This window comes from Trachypithecus francoisi, unplaced genomic scaffold (assembly GCF_009764315.1).
Source record: "Trachypithecus francoisi isolate TF-2019V2 unplaced genomic scaffold, Tfra_2.0 Lachesis_group10, whole genome shotgun sequence".
Classification (NCBI taxonomy): Eukaryota; Metazoa; Chordata; class Mammalia; order Primates; family Cercopithecidae; genus Trachypithecus; species Trachypithecus francoisi.
The window spans coordinates 27,922,092-27,937,310 of NW_022681455.1; the positions used below are offsets into that span (position 1 = coordinate 27,922,092).

General features: G+C 40.8%; 3 non-coding genes and 1 pseudogene across 3 annotated transcripts; 1 reads left to right on the forward strand and 3 right to left on the reverse strand.

Annotated features, from left to right (window-relative positions):
- Positions 1-1,477: 1,477 nt before the first annotated feature.
- Positions 1,478-1,560, reverse strand: TRNAL-UAA. Its single transcript has one exon. It is a non-coding gene; the product is annotated as a tRNA-Leu (tRNA).
- Positions 1,561-3,841: 2,281 nt separating this feature from the next.
- On the forward strand, positions 3,842-3,915 carry TRNAT-AGU. Its single transcript has one exon. It is a non-coding gene; the product is annotated as a tRNA-Thr (tRNA).
- A 1,724-nt stretch (positions 3,916-5,639) lies between these two features.
- On the reverse strand, positions 5,640-5,712 carry TRNAV-CAC. Its single transcript has one exon. It is a non-coding gene; the product is annotated as a tRNA-Val (tRNA).
- Positions 5,713-13,045: 7,333 nt separating this feature from the next.
- Positions 13,046-14,397, reverse strand: LOC117086845 (annotated as a pseudogene).
- Positions 14,398-15,219: the final 822 nt, after the last annotated feature.

Sequence of the window (15,219 nt, forward strand, 5' to 3'; positions counted from 1 at the left end):
AAAATAACCCACTTTGTGCTACCACCTGGATCAGAGAAATTTCAAGTGTGGAATCTTGGTGTTTGATCTCAACATAGAAGCATAACTATCAGGACAATATTTATCCAACATAGAAACAAATTAACTACCAGAACAATATCTAATTTCTGTGTTTCTCTGAAGGATGGCTCTAAAAGAAAGTGTGAGTTTCTTCTAAGGGAAAAGGGTACTAACCTATATAGTGGAAAAGGGCACTTTTAAATTTGCCAGGCACTTTCTTAGATACTATATATATTTCTTTTAATCCTTACAACTGCCTTCCATGAATTAGAATCTCTATTTAACAAATGAGGAAATCAAGATTCAGAGATTCAATGGGAAAGCCAGAATTAGGACATCTGATTGCTGAGTTCCAAAGTCCACTCTTTCAAATCCTTTCAGAGACACAAGGTCCTATGAATTCTAAAGGGAACCGAATTTAGTATGCTGTCATTTCAATCACTCTGGGAAATATGAGTATTCAGTAATGGTGTTGGGATTAGTGGTAGTCTGCTGGAACTAATGCAGAGTTGGATCTATACCTCACATATTACACCAAGGGAAAAATGAGGTCAAATAATTAAATATAAAAAAGAATATTCTAGAAGATATAGTTATTTTGTGAAGTAACCTCATAATGGGGAAAGGCATATCTAAGTTAAACATAAAACTTGAAGAAAAGACTGATAACTTTGGTGGTTGCAAAGATACCCATTTTCACACATCCCAAGCTACCCCAAAGTTCAAAGACAACAAACTAGACTACTTGTGATTCATGTCAAAACAAAGTTTAATCAAGCCGTATTTAAAGAGTCCCTACAAATCATAAGAGAAAGACCTAACAACTAAGTAGAAAAATTAGCACAGAATGGTATGCACGTAACAGAAAAGGAAATACAGATGGCTTTTAAACATATAAAAAGGTGCTCAAGGACAATATAACCAGTTAAATGCAAAATAAAACTCCCTGAGGGATCATTTTCACATTTCAAACTGGAAAAAACAAGATAAACTCTGTTGAGAAGGACTCAACCATGCTCTCCAGAGTGTATGAGAGACAGCCCTAGCTAAGAGTTAGGCTTTTCTTGTACAATCATTTGGAAACTATGAGAATCCTGGGGAGTGGCTCTTATTTCCTGGGAGGTACTGAGAACTTAGGGTTTCTTACCTGTGGCCTTAGGGTCAAATAGCCTCAGAGGTTCAATTCCTGGTGGAATTGAAAGTCCTGGAGCAGACCATGGATGTAAGTGGTGGATATGAGTGGTTTTTCCTTCTATTGGCAATCCGATAGGTTGTGGTAGAGAATCATTTACACACTACTGCCTATTCAGGTGATTTCTTTAGATTTGAAGACAAAAAACGTTAGTGTTAACGCAAAGGGGTAGAAAAACAATGAAGTCACCTTCACATACTTTTTAAATGCCAGTATTGAAAGGAGTCTGGAGATGAAAACTTAACCTACCGAGAGTGGGGTTCGAACCCACGCGGGCACTAGCCCATTGGATCTTAAGTCCAACGCCTTAACCACTCGGCCATCCCGGTGATTGGGGTTAGATATAAGGCAATCATTTTTTTATAACAACAAAGGCATTTGTGCTGAACGTTAAGGAAGTACCGAATTATTCCTGTTTTTACTGAATTGTATTAAAATATGAGGATATAATAAGAAAATACAGCATGTGTTCATCAAGCACTTCTCCTGAGTCTCCTCACTTGGTCAAAATTTTCCAGAGAAATTTTTGTTTTTAGTTTGTTTGAAAAGAAAAACAAAGGAGCAGGGGGAGGGATGGAGAGATGAGGGGAGGGAGTGCCCTATGGAAACCACAGCATTAACACCACCTACTACTTCTACTTCACTAAAGGCACTGTCCCGATTTTTTCTCCAGAGATCACCATTTTGCCTGCTGAATTCAAACCTCTACTCCAGACACACTGATGTCATTGGAGGCATCAGGATTGGGGGCCCAAGGTTTATTACTAAAACGAGTTCATCCTGGGGTAAATTTTAAGATGTTTAGCGGACACAAAGGCAGTTCAAATTCTTTGATTTTAATGACAAAATGCTTTAAACTGACAATGCAACCTATCTACAAAAGGAACATATTGAGCTGTGTGTGGGCTGCACAGAAATACACCACGCCAGAACTCAAAGTGCTCCTGGAAAAGCTCACAATCGTTAAAGCAGAGAATCCAATCCTTGTGGCTAAATTATCTCCTGGGAGACTTATTACAAATGTGGATTCTAGAACCCCTAGTGCAATCGTCCTGACTAAACCGATTTACGATGGGTCCCAAGAATCTCAGTCTTACCAAGTACCCGCAAGTAACGGTAACTTCAATAGTCTGCTAAACGGCACTCAGTGAAGGGTGCTAAAGCTCTCATGGGGAATTTAAGAACTCATGAAAGAAGCTTGTAGAAAGGAAGTTTAGGGTCTGGAGGACACAGAGCTGAAATGAAATCCTGAAGTAGGGTTGGAATATAATTAATTTATGTAACAATATTGAACACCTAGTGTGTGGCATGCCCCTTTGTTTTTCAGGTAATCAGAGGAAAGCACCACAATATGCAAAGGTTGTGTGGTCTGCAGCAGACAAGCAAAGAGAGTCAGAGGACATCTCCTCAGAATCTCGTCAGCTGAGGAAACAGGAGTCCAGACCTTATTTGTGATCCTCAGGACTGCCTGGGTCCACATCAGGATCTTTCTCTGGCTTATGAAGTCATGGAAAAGGAATGGACTCCTGAAGGCCTTTGGCTGTTGGGCTCTGGGTTCTGTCTCTGGCCAGATCAAGGTTCCATTCCTAGAAGAGGAGATATGACCCAAGAGATTCCCACTTCTACCAAACACTGAAGGAAATTCAGGTCTCTCGCTGCTGGGGAAAGAACTGACTTGAGGATGGGGATGAAGGTGATTGGAAGGTTCCATGAAAAGCATATCAGAGAAAGAAACTATCATATATAGATAGACATAAAAATGTTTAAAATATCCTATTACTGTTAGCTCTTAACACGAACTACAGAGCAGACTCAATCAGCTGTGAAGTTTTTAAGAGTACACTTATCTAGAGTGTTTAAATATCTACATGTGAAAGTAAAAAGTAAAACTTTTTGAAGTATATGAAGGATGGTCGGCCACGGTGGCTTCAGCTGTAATTCTAGCACTTTGGCGGGCCGAGGCGGGCAGATCACCTGAGATCAGAAGTTGGAGACCAAACTTCTGCCTGTAGTTGGGTGACAGGTAACTTGTATCTTAAGTACATAGATGTTCAAACTAAGTAGAACCTTATTTGAAAAAATTTACCTAAGGAATTAAATCCGTGCCTTTACCTGATTTTGATAACGCCATCCTAGAGTTCGAGTTCATGTTGCAAAGGAGTCAGACATGGCCAGGGTGACTATATTTTGCATGCTAGACAGGCAGAATCACTGGGGGTCAAGTTAGAGAAAAATGTAGAGAGAGTGTTTTTCCTGATACCACTTACCCAGTGGATTAACAAATAAAATGAGAGTTCATCAGAAGGCAAATTCACTGCTAAGCATATGAGATATAATTGTTCTCAAAACCAAGAAAGTTCTCTACCTGGCCGCCAGAGCTTATAGTCTGGAGGTGTTCTTGACATCTAGAGCAGTTTCCTAAAGGAAAACGGTCTTCTTAATTCAGGACCTATTCTTATTCTACAGCAAGAACATTATTCTCTGGTTTTGACTGAGATCCAAAAATGTCGTATTGTGTTACTACAAAAAAAATCAGTGAGGTAGAAACATTGACAGGCTGAGGTGTAAATTTTTATAAAATAATAAATTACCCCCACAAAATACAAGTGAGGCTTCGTGGCTTAGCTGGTTAAAGCGCCTGTCTAGTAAACAGGAGATCCTGGGTTCAAATCCCAGCGAGGCCTCTTTATTTCTTCCCCTAAACTTTGTCACTAGTTAAACCTGACTTGGATTTATACCTAATAAAGCGGCAGACCTTGAATCTTGATGTCTGAGGCACTTTGTAGAGGAACATGGTGATGGGTTGGAAATATTTACAATGAATTAGCTAAATCTATGCTAGAGACCAACCATCTAGAATTGAGATGCAATTTTCTACGTTTAAATTTTTGTAGCTACTTTTCGTATTTCTAAGGAACTTAACAGCTTCCCATAACATTTTTGCTTTTAATACAATTCAAAAGGAAGGCAAGGAAGGAAATAAGACATATATATTGTATAAATTGAGTGTTGTGATAACTTCCTCCTTGCATGATTCTGAACTCTAGAATTTCACCGAATATATTGAAAAGTGGAGTAACATGACGTCTTGAGAGGATAAATAGAACAATTATTGAAACACCAAAAGAAAACACAAACACAAACAAAAAACCTAACAAGAGGCTGGAAGCAAATGAGACCTGAAATTGTGGATCATTTATTAGACAGATAAAAATAAAGGGATGGAAAAAATTAATCAAACCCTGGATACAGTGTTATGTTTTAGCTGCTCTTTAAAGAAAAAAAAAATTATCAGTTATATCTTCAACTTATCACATTCTACAAATGCCTTCCCTCATAACATTCCTTGTTGCAGTATGGCGCTCAGCTTTTTGCTTCTCCGTGTAAGGAATGATTACATTGGATGATTACTCCTTTTGTGAGCATTTAGGAGAAAAACCAGTTCCATAATTTATGAGTGCAGTGCGAAACGAAATATTCCTTGTTTAAGAAAATTAGGAATTTTAAACCAGCAATAGCAGAGCATTAAATCAAGTGCCTGGCCTTGTGCAAATGCGTAGGTCGCATGCCCATGAAGACGGTCCTTACTGGGAAGACGGTCCCGATTGGGAATGAGGTTATTTGTCAAAAGACTGGATTTTAGAGACACCTTAAAATGGGGTGAAATCTAAAGTGATAGTCAATGATATCAAGTACAGCTAGAAGGCTTGACAACTTAAAGGTACTAAACAGGGGCAAGGCGCGGTGGCACTTGGAAGGCTGAGGCGGCCGGATCACAAGGTCAGGAGTGTGAGACCAGCCTGGCCAATATGGTGAAACCCCATCCCTACTAAAAATACAAAAAGTAGCCGGGCGTGGTGGCACACGCCTGTAGTCTCAGCTACTTGGGAGGCTGAGGCAGGAGAATCCCTTGAACCTGGGAGGTGGAGGTTACAGCCACTGCACCCCAGCCAGGGCAACAGAAGGAGACTCTGTCTCAAAAAAAAAAAAAAAGTACTAAACAAGGAAATGTTACAGTATAAAAAGAATTCTTAAAGTCATGATTTTGTTAGTCTTCTCTAACAAAGTAACATTTATTATACAATTCAAGTTACTCTTCTCAGACAACTCGACCTCCTTCCAAATCCCATCAAATAGCACCAGGCTGGGATCTTTCAACATAGATATATGCTCCTTCTTCCTTTAGCTTCCTGTTGTCTTTGGGCCCCCATGGGGTCCCCTCCTCTCTAAATCTGGTGTAGGAAGAGAGCAATTCACATTCGTAGTACTAAGTTACACAGTGTAAACAACTTACAGGCGTGTAGTAATTGATTCCAATAGACGGGGTCCAAAGAGCGGTCCCTGTAAATTTTAGGAAGACAAGCATTCGCTATAAGTTTTAGGAAGACAAAAATTTAGTACAGCAGAGTGTTCCCGCCCGGTTTCGAACCGGGGATCTTTCGCGTGTGAGGCGAATGTGATGACCACTACACTACGGAAACCCCTATTAAGGGAAGAAAGTATCCTGCTGGACCTAATCAGGAATTCTCTGTTGATCATCCTTCCTAGAAATTTGTTTTCTTTCTATTCAAATCAGTGTCTACCATGGCATTTTAAAACTGCTACAAAACGAGCACCACACCGAGATTAGGAAATATCCAAAACCCAGAAATTGCTGAGTATTTGAGTTCTATGAGTCTTATACTAAAACTATAACCTCAGTAAGATAAATCTCAAACATCTTGGCGCTGACCAGATTTGACGTTTACTTACTTGACGTGATGACTGGAATTTGTCCTTCTGCTTACCTCAGAATTCTTTCTCACTCTCTCACCCAGCGTCAAAATTGTTGCAAAATTCTACTGAGCTTACATTCAGACTCTATAAAATGTCCTTTTCCTTTGTTGTTGATAGGTCCCTCGTTCAGGCCCTTTATATCAGCTCTTCACGACTCTCCGTAGCGATTCGAGGGTTGACTCTCTGAATCAATTCTCCACCGAGCTTAAAGTCCCAAGCTTCATTTCCCTTCATAAAGTTCCACAAACATAAACCTGTCTTACATATACATTTTATAGACTTCTTTTTTTAAAGAGAGGTTCTAGATTCACAGCAAAACTTTGAGCAGAAGGCACAGAGATTTCCCATATACCCTCTGCTCCCGCACATGCATAGCTTCACCAAAATTTGCTGTTGTCAGTGTTCTGGACTTTAGCTCTTCTGATAGGTGTGTAGTGATATCACATTGTTGTTTTAATGTGCATTTCCCTGATAACATATGATGCGGAACACCTTTTCATATGCTTATTTTTCATCTGTATATCTTAGTTGGTGACATGCTTGTTGAGGTCTTTGGCCGTTTTTTTTTTTTATGAGGTTGTGTTCTTACTGTTGAATTTTAAGAGTTCTTTGTAGATTTTGAATAAGAGTACTTTGGTATATCTTTAGCAAATATTTTCTCCTAGTGTGTGGCTTGTCTTTTCATTGTCTTGATGTTATAGTGTTTTTGATCACTAGCGTGTCTTTTTGGCTCTTTCTTAGAATTTCCATCTCTCTGCTTACATTGCCCATCTGTTCTTGCATGTCATCTTCTTTATACATTAGAGCCTTTCCCATCTTTTTTTTTGTTGTTGTTTTGTTTTTGAGACAGAGCCTCGCTTTTTCACCCAAGCGGCACTGCAATGACTCACTGTAATCTCTGCTTCACGGGTTCAATCAATTCTCATGCCTTAGCCTCCCAAGTAGCTGGGATTACAGACATGTACCACCAGGCCCGGCTAATTTTTTTTTGTATTTTTAGTAGAGACGGGGTTTCAACATGTTGGTTAGACTGGTCTGCAAGTCCTGGCCTTACGTGATCCGCCCACCTGAGCCTCCCAAAGTGCTGGGATTACAGCTGTGAGCCACCTCACCTGGCCAAAGCCCCTAGCATCTTAATCAGTTGTTTCAAATTTCTGGTCTGAGAATTCCAACATCCCTGTCATGTCTGAGTCTGATTCTGATGCCTGCTCTGTTTCTTCTGTGTATTTTGCTTTTTATTGTGCCTTGTTATTTTTTCTTGCTAGCAGGACATGTTCCACTGGGTAAAGTGAGGTGATATAAGCAGGCCTTTAGTAATGTGGTGGAACGGTGTGGGGGGAATAAAACATTCTGTAGTCCCACAAGTAGGTCTCAGTCTGTTAGTGATCCTGTGTCTCTGAACTGTCAACTTTAAACGTGCTTCCTAGTTTTCCCCCACTTTAGGTGGGACTAGATGGCTAGAGTGGGCTGGAGTTCCTTATTTCCCTTCCCACAGAGCAGTTGGGCTCTGATCAAACCCCAGCAGGTTAGGCTGAGGTTAAATTGTTTCTCCTGAGGGCAGACCTTGTTAAGAGAACAAAATGCTTTGCCCTATTGCAAACTGGTTCTTGCCCACCTGCTACCAGAGGTAGAGGGGATTTTTCTCCCATATTCACTGTGACAATCTGGTCAAGCTCCTGAGGTAAAATTAACAAAATTGTGAGGTGAAGATGACTGAGTTCTGGAGATTTTATCTCCTAGACTCAGCAATGTTGAGCCACCAACAATTTGCTAATTGGAGTTCAGATTTCCCTGCTCCAGCACTAGTTCACATGGTGTCTGTTCTGTGGGTTTCTGCTCTGGTAAGTTGTGATTCTCTGTATTTGTCTTTTCAATTTTGGAAGCAGTGGCTTGCCCTGTGACCTCATTTTTTCTGACAGACATAAGAAGAGCTGGGTTTTCAGTTTGTTCAGGTTTTACTTGTTTTTAGGACTTAGTGATGACTTGTAGCTTCTTACATGCCCAACTGGTACTATATGTATATAAATCCACAGCTTTCTCTCCAAGAACAGTGTTAGCAGCTATCAATAAGTTTGGATATGTTGTACTTTATTATTTTTAGTTCAAACTATTTTCTCATTTCTCTTGTAATTTGTCTTTAACCCATAGGTTGTTAAGGAGTGTGATGTTATTTTCCCAAGCATTTGGGGATATTTTCCTTTGTTTCTGTTACTGATTTCTAGTTTAATTCTATATTGATTAGAGAACATTCTTATTACTTTTTTTTTTTTTTTAAGATGGAATCTCACTCTATTGCCCAGGCTAAAGTACAGTGGTGCAATCTCAACTCACTGTAGCCCCTGCCTCCCAGGTTCAAGTGATTATCCTGCCTCAGCCTCCTGAGTAGCTGGGATTACTGGTGCGGGCCACCATGCCCCACTACTATCAGGTTTTAAAATTTTTAATTTTGAAATAATTATAGATTTACAGGCAATTACAAAGAAAGCAAAGAGAAGTTCCCTGTACCCTTAACTTAGTTCCCCCCGATGACTACATCTTATATAACTATAGTACAATATTAAACCCAAGAATCTGACGTTGGTACAATGTTTGTATGTAGTTCTAGGTCATTTTATCATGTGTAGATTTGTGTAACTATCACTGGAAATCAGAAAAAAAGTTTCATCACCACAAAGATTTCCCTGTGGGTGTCACCACTTAATTAGTTACACTCACTTCCCATGCCAACCACCCCCACAGAACTAATATGTTCTTTTTTTTTCTTTTTTTTTGAGACAGTCTCACTCTGTTGCCCAGGCTGGAGTGCAGTGGCGCAACCTCGGCTCACTGCAACCTCTGCCTCCCGGGTTCAAGCCATTTTCGTGCCTCAGCCTCCCAAGTAGCTGGGATTACAGGCACGTGCCACCACACCTGACTATTTTTTGTATTTTCAGTAGGCACAGGATTTTACCATGTTGGCCAGGCTGTTCTTGAACTCCTGACTTCAGGTGATCCACCCACCTTGGCCTCCCAAAGTGCTGGGATTACAGGCATGAACCACTGTGCCAGGCCTAATGTGTTCTTAATCTCTGTTTTTTATTTTGTTTTTAGAATGTTACAGAAATAGGCCAGGTGCCTATTACAGGCCACCTGTAATCCCTGCAGTCTGGAAGGCTGAGGCAGGTGGATCACATGAGGCCGGGAGTGCAAGACCAGCCTGACCAACATGGTGAAACCCTATCTCTACTAAAAATACCAAAATTGGCTAACTGGTCGTGGTGGCTCACACCTGTAGTCCCAGCTTCTCGGGAAGGTGAGGCATGAGAACTGCTTGAGCCCGGGAGGCAGAGGTTGCAGTGAGTGGAGATGGTGCCACTGCACTCCAGGGTGACAAAGCAAGATTCTGTCTTAAAAAAAAAAAAGGTTGGCCTTTTTCACAGTCTAATGCCCTTGAGATCCATCCAATTTGTTGTATCAACAGTTCCTGCCTTTTAATAGCTGAGTAGTTGTTTATTGTATGGATGTACCACAGTTTCTTTAACCATCTACCTATTGAGGTACATTTTAGTAGTGTGTTTTGCTATTGTAAATAAAGGTGTTACAAATAATTGTGATAGATTTTTGTGTAAACATAAGTTTTCATGTCATTTTGTATTGTTATATATTATTGAATATATACAATATATATTGAATGCTACACATGTAGCATTTACACGTTTCTGTTTTATAAAATGTCTCTGTTTTATCAGTATGAAATGCCTCTTTTTTTTTTTTTATTATGTCATGTCTCTACCTATGGTAATACTCCTTGTCTTAAAATCTACACTTTATGTTAATACATACGTTTTACGTTAACTTTTTTATGGTTAGCATTTGTGGTTTTTTTTGGGGGGAGAGGGTTGTTGTTTTTAACTTTATTTTATTTAATTTATTTAATTTATTTTTTGAGACTCTCATAAATGGAGTGTAGTGGCGCGATTTTGGCTCACAGCAGCCTCTGCCTCCTGGGTTCAAACAATTGTCATGCCTCAGACTCCTGAGTAACTGGGACTATAGGGGTGGGCCACCACACCTGGCTAATTTTTGTATTTTTAGTAGAGACAGGGTTTCACCATTTTGGCCAAGCCGGTCTTGAACTTCTGGTCACAAGTGTTCCACCTGCCTCAGACTTGCAATGTTCTGGAATTACAGGTATGAGCCACCACACCCAGCCTAACCTTTGTGTAATATATCTTTATCCCTTTACTTTTCTTTTTTTTTCTCTCTCTCTCTGTCACCCAAGCTGGAGTGCAGTGGTGTGATCTCAGCTCACTGCAACCTTTGCCTCTTGGGTTCAAGCGATTCTTCTGCCTCAGCCTCCCAGGCAGCTGGGACTACAGGCGTGCGCCACCATGCCTGGCTAATTTTTGTATTTTGAGTAGAGACGTGGTTTCACCATATTGGTCAGGCTGGTCTCTAACTCCTGACCTCGTGATCCGCCTCCCAAAGTGCTGGGGTTGCAGGCGTGAACCACTGCGCCCGGCCTATCCCTTTACTTTTCTAAACCATTTAATTTACATCCTTATATATTTTTAGGGCCTTTTAAAAATTGTGGTAAGATACACATAACATAAAATTTGTTATTTGAATTAGTTTTAAGTATACATTTCAGTAGAATTAAGTACATTCACATCATCATGCAACCATCTCCATTATCCATCTCCAGAACTTTTTATCATCCAAAATTGAAACTCTGTATCCTTTCAATAATAACTCCCCATTTCTCTCTACTTTCCTAGCTCTTGGTAACTATTCTTTCTATCTCTATGAATTTTACTATTGTGGAAATCATATATTTGTCCTTTATGTTTGGCTTATTTCACTTTGAATAATGTTCTCACTCTTTATTCATATATCATGTATCAGCATGTATCAAAATTTTACTCCTTTTAAGGCTTTCTGAATAGTCAACAGGTAGAATCAACCAAAATCAATAATGCTGTTGTGAAACACTGGCATGAAAGTTTCTTTTTTAAATTTTAATATTTTAAATTTATTTTATTTATTTTTTGAGACAGGAGATTACCCATGCTGGAGTGCAGGGGCACAATCATGGCTCCCCGCAGCCTTGACTTCCCCGGCTCCAGTGATCCTCCCACCCACACCCAGCTAATTTTTGTATTCTTGGTAGACACGGGGTTTGGCCATATTGCCTGGGCTGGTCTCGAACTAATTGGCACAAGTGATCCTCCTGCCTCAGCCTCCCAAAGTGTCAGGATTACAGGCATGAGCCACAGAGCCAGCTGGGATGCTTTTAATTTCACTTTGTTGCCTACTTTCTGTGGCTAGAACTGACAACACTATGCTGAATAGTGTGGTGAATGTGGGCATTTTTGTCTTTTGCTGATCTTGGAAAAAAAGCTTTAGTCTTTCACTACTTTTTTCTTTTCTTTTCTTTTTTTTAATTAAGAGGGTGTCTCACTCTGTCGCCCAGGCTCGAGTATAGTGGTGAGATCTCAGCTCACTGCAACCTCTGCCTCCCAGGTTCAAGTGATTCTCATGCCTCAGCCTCCTGAGTAGCTGGAACTACAGGGGCACGCCATGCCCAGCTAATTTTTTTGTATTTTCAATAGTGATGGGGTTTTGCCATGTTGGCCAGGCTGGCTTCAACTCCTGATCTCAGGTGACCTGCCTGCCTCCGACTCCCAAAATGCCGGGATTATAGGCATGAGCCACCCCTTCACTATTGAATATGATGTTAGTTGAAGGTTAATCATAAGTAGCCTTTATGATGCTAAGGAAGTTTTCTTCTATTTGTAGTTCATTGGGTGGGTTTTTTTTGTTTGTTTGTTTTTCACGAAAGGGTGTGGGATTTTGTCAAATGCTTTTTCGGTATCAATGGAGGTGATTATGTAAATTTTTTCCATTCTGTTAATGTGGTATATATTACATTGACTGATATTTGTATGTTGAATTATCCTCACATTCCAGGAATAAATCCTACTTTTTCATAGTGTATAATCTTCTTAACATATTGCTAGCCAGGCATGGTGGCTCACGCCTGTAATCCTAGCACTTTGGGAGGCCAAGTCAGCGGATTGCCTGAGCTCAGGAGTTCACAACCAGCTTGGTCAACACAGTGAAACCCCGTTTTTACTAAAATACAAAAAATTAACCGGATGTGGCAGTGTGTGCCTTTAGTCCCAGCTACTCGGGAGGCTGAGACAGGAGAATTGCTTGAATCTGGGAGGTGGAGGTTGCAGTGAGCCAAGATTGCGCCACTACACTCCAGCCCAGGTGGTAGAGCGAGACTCCATCTCAAAAAACAAAAACAAACCCAAAAACATATTGTTAACTTTAGTTTGCTAGTAATTTGTGGAGAAATTTTGTATCGTACTGCGTTAGTATCCTTACTAGTTACAGGTCTATTCAGATTTTTTATTTCTTTGTAATTACATTTTAATAGATGGTTTTTAGGCGCTTGTCCACTTCATCTAGATTATCCAATTTGCTAGCATACAATTGCTCACAGTATTCTCTTATAATCCTTTTGATTTCTGTAAATTTGTAATGTCTCTTCTTTCCTTTTCCTTCCTTCCTTCCTTCCTTCCTTCCTTCCTTCCTTCCTTCCCTTTCTTTCTCTTTATTTTTTTCCTTACAATCTCTGATTTTAATGACAGTCAATCTCAAGGGAAAGCTATGACCACCTCCATATGAAACTTAAAATGGATATCCTGTGTGTTTGGCCCAGCTACCATAGACATCTCTTGCCCCAGAGTTCCAGTGTATTTTTTCCTTCTAGTTTTTTGGTTCCTCTCTGCCATTGCACTAGCCTCAGGTCCACATAGGATGCTCTCTGCTGAGTATTGCCTTGAGTTACTTCTCCCTCTCATGTTCTAGCTGATGCTACTCATGATCACAGTATCACTTGAGTAGGAAAGAGGATGCCAGAGGTAAAAAACACTACCACAGCATTTTGTTTGTTTATAAAATGTTAGACCCTTGTCCCCTCCATTTTTTCCTCTCTCATATCTAAATTTTGAGACCACTGGCCTCTAACAGTCTGTAGTAGGCCTAAGTTCAAGGTGTCATATGCTTCTCTGGTGCCTGTTTGTGAGCCAAATAGAGAAACGCTATGCTAGAGAGAGTGCTGACCAGGAAGATCACATCAAACCAATGGTGACAGAAATTGAACTGCAGTTCTCCAAGGACTTCGGTAATTATGGTGCAGTATTCTAGAGGCATATTCATTCGGATCAGCAGCACAGAGGAGACAAAGTACATGCCCATTATCTGTGCTAATAGCAGGACATTGACACTAGAGGACTTACTGCTAGAGATGGCATAAAATAACTTGGTATGAGTGATCAGCAGTCCTCTGATGGATGTGGCAATGATTATTCCAACAAGAATGGAGGAAATGTGTTGGGACCAAAACTTCACATCACACTGGATTCCCAGATAATTCACAGTGATCTCAATGACTCTCGTGACAGGATCCATTTTCCCAACTCGATCAAAAACAATATTGATTGTTGCCATGAAAAATTTCCAAACACAGTAAATAGAGAAAAAGTAACCCAGAAAATTAAAATATTTCCCTTTCAAGGTTTTGGAGTATTCTGTTCTCTCCTTGGTAACATACAGATCAGCTGTTTCTAGAAAAAGCTGCCTGCTTAGTTCTTCCAAAGCATCCACTTCCTATTGAATAAGTGGTAATACTTTTATCATTCCCCAGAATCCTGATGATTTGTTATGTACCCCCCCCCTTCTGGAACATTGGTCTCTGTGCCATTGCCATCCTTTTCTTTTTGGTTATGATCATATCCATGGTTTGGAGCAGTTGCTATTCTAGGGCTAGAATATCTGTGTCAGTCACATTCCTGAGGAAGTAAGACATGAAAGTGTATGGGCAGTAGACAGCACCAAATCCAGAAAGGAGAGCTGTGAGAGTAACTCCAATCACACCAACCCAGCTGATGAACTGTTCTATGGATAAGATCCCATGTTTTGGGCTGAGAATGGGAAAGGAATCTCCTAGTTTCCAGAAGAAATAGATAAAGGTCAACCACAAGAGACAGGAAAAAAGCAGTCGTTGTTTATGCACTAAGACAGAGGAGACAAAAGTAGTCCAATGTTGCCCACAACAAAATAGCCAGTGTAAAAACGCACCATGAAAACCAGGATCAGCAGAATTACACAGTTTCATTTTCCAGTGAAAATAACGAGAGCGACTATACAACACTCCTAAGATTTCAAACATGATGAGCTCAAACATAGTGCAAGAAAATGCAAACATCACAGAGAAGGTCACCCATGCAACATACTGACGCACCTCATAGTTCTTAAACAATTGGCCCATGAAGAAAAGCCACCCAAATTAAAAAAAAAAAAAAAAAGTATCTGGGAGGTAATCATGATGCTGGAATCTATCAGGAAGCCTATGGTGAAGTGTAGGGAGGGCTCCTGCCTCCATTTCCCACTTCCAAGTCCACGGCACCCTGGGGCCACCAGCCTCTCACACAGGCACCATTCACCCAGATGCCGCCTGTGGCTGGTCAACCCGACGCCGTCAAGCTGCGCCCCAGCCAGCCAATCAACGGCTATGTCCTGAGCTTCCCGCCTCCGGTTCAGCTTAGATGGAGCAGACGCCTCCACTTTCATTTCTGATTTCAGTCTTTTGAGTCTCCTAATTTTTTTTTTTTTTTTTGAGACAGAGTCTCACTCTGTTGCCCAGACTTCAGTGGCGCGATTTCGGCTCACTGCAACCTCCGCCTCCTGGGTTCAGACGATTCTCCTGCCTCAGTATCCTGAGTAGCTGGGATTACAGGCGCCGCCACTGTGCTCCGCTAACTTTTGTATTTTCAGTAGAGAGGGGGATCTCGCCATGTTGCCCAGGCTGGTCTCGAACTCCTGACCTCAGGTGATCGCCCACCTTGGTCTCCCAAAGTGCTACAATTACAGGCGTGAGCCACTGTGCCCGGCCCTCTCTTCTTTTTTCTTGGTTTATTTAGCTAAATATTTGTCAATTTTGGTGAACTTTTCAAATAACCAACTTTTGGTTTCATTGATTTTCTATATTGTTTCCAGCCTGTACTTTCTGATGGCCTGCTTTTCCTGACAGCCTGCCCTATGGATTTAGCACTTACTAGCCAGGTCCACAGTTGCATAAGCCAATTCCGGCGCGGTGGCTCAAGCCTGTAATCCTAGCACTTTGGGAGGCCGAGATGGGCGGATCGCGAGGTCAGGAGATC